Raw genomic sequence first — 2,359 nt, 5'->3', positions numbered from 1 at the left:
TAACAAAAGTTGATATCTTCACATCAGCCACGTCACAAACCGTATAAAGCATTCAAAAAAGAGCATGAAACAACTGGAATTTTAAAAGTAGGCTCCAAGGGGGAGCGTGTGTCTATGCCCCATTTCCTAATAAAGTATCCACATGGAGATTCGGTTATCAGGAAATGGGTGGTGTTTTTTAGTTTGCTTGTTTGTTTGTTGTTATTATGGTACACATCATAATAAGACACATGACCCATCATGCGCCTCCACCATATTTATCATTTATCATTTCAGCCATTTTTAACTACCAAACAATAGCATAGTGTCTAGGCCCCAGAGGGGTCATAGACACAAAAACCTAATTCTCTGGTTTATAAAATAATCCATATATTTACTACTTAAGTTATATATAAAACGATTAGTAGAATACAACTGTATCTCTTGATTAAAATGAAAGATAATAACTTTTGTTGTGACATGTTTATTATAATTGACACGGTTTGTGATTCATGATTCCACGTCACGTTGTTGACTTATATCGATAGTCGTGCAAGATTAAGCACGACCATCTTCACAAAATTCCACCTCCCCATACCACACCTATTCAACTCTAATGCTTCGTTCCCACATTCAGTACAACAACCAACTATCTTGCCTATCCCATCTATCCCACTTCGAGCCATGCTCTTGTAATGATTGTCACATACCTCACTCTAGTTCCGTTGCCTCTGGTTTCGTTTGGTATAATCAAAGATACTAGAAATACAAGATGGAGTTCTCCACAGAAAAAAAAGTGTTCCACCGTAATGCATGGTGGGAATACAAACAATGGGGCGCCCCGTATGGCTGGATCTAAAAAACTTCTACCAAACCTTTGTTACCAAGTCGTCGCGTATATTTAATTGTCAATTCTCAATTAAAAAATTCTACACCGCGATGCGCTATGGCGAAGTACGGCTTTGGAGGACGTTGCTGTGCAATAAATTGCAACAAATTATACAAACAAGGTTATCATTTATATCGTTTTCCGAAGGATAGAGAAAGGTAAAATATTACACTGACATTAAACAAAAAATTAGCTATATATTATAAATAATATTAACATTTTCACAAACTGGAATAGACACCCAGACAGTGACATCGGTGAATACATAACCTCATTGGCGGAGGTAGAAATCGTTGCTATTATCCAATTAAAACCCAAAACAATTAAGCCTAATCATGGATCAGTAAACAATAAAAGAACAATATAGCGCAGAATCGTATGACCGGACGCACTCTAGTGATAAAGTTTTCCTCCATTAGTGGAAAAATAAGGGTGCCGTGTGCGTCTGGATATACTTAGCAACAGAAGGGCGCCTTGTACGCCGGGTCCTAGAAGGGCTCCGCCTACGTCGGGCCCAATTTCTGCCTCATTTTTTACTATGCGAAGTGCTCTAACAAGCTAAGTGGTCCGGAGCTACGTTTTTGAACGCTGCGTTCACATCGCTCACGGAACACGGTTATGCGGTTTAATATTCGAACTGTTCGAACCAACCAAGCTTGTTGCCGATTAGTCCAAGGGAAAAAAACGTACGATTTTACGATACAAATGACTCTCAGATCCATCGGTCTGGATCCGGAATCCGGATTGGAAATCGTACGAATTTGATGTGAACGCTCCTATTGTTTACCACTGAACCCATTTTTTAGGACTTTTTGTCCGGGTACCGGACCGGATCCGGGCTTTGATGTGAACTTAGCTTAACACAGAAGAGATACGATTTATCCCATCATGCTTTAGGCAGAACTTGCCTAAAGTCAACAATAATTTACACACTACAATTGTAATTATTATTTTCATTATTATCATCATAATCATCATCATATGATTGTTATAATTCTTATTATTATTTTTATGTTATCATTATTATCCATAATGCTCACTATCTTGCCTCACATTACTATGATATTGGCTACATGTACCTACATTATAATACTTCTTGTTGATTTGACACAATAATTTGTTCACAACTTAAACATAGACACCAATCTACGTAATTACTGAGTACCTTTACAACAAATATGAACACGATTTCAATATAATTTCTAAGGGTATCAATATATAACAAGTGTGCTACATTACCACGATATCAAATTATTATCTCCTTGTAGACCACTTAGAATTCGCGTTAAGGCCAATATTTTATTCTTTCGCAGATAAGAGGGATTACACTTCGTCGTTTTGATTTAAATTTAGAGGTAGACAATATCATGTGAAATTAAAAATTGAGTTGAGTATTATAGACAATAACATAAGAGGGTTGTAATATTTTAAAGCTCTGTACAGATTATCAAATTTTCATTCGTCAAAAAAAACTGTTGTATGCCCATGGTG

The sequence above is a fragment of the Anneissia japonica genome, unplaced genomic scaffold (genome assembly GCF_011630105.1).
Source record: "Anneissia japonica isolate Jap-2015-1 unplaced genomic scaffold, ASM1163010v1 scaffold287829_len2072220_cov186, whole genome shotgun sequence".
NCBI classification, from domain to species: domain Eukaryota; kingdom Metazoa; phylum Echinodermata; class Crinoidea; order Comatulida; family Comatulidae; genus Anneissia; species Anneissia japonica.
This window is presented reverse-complemented; position numbering follows the sequence as displayed.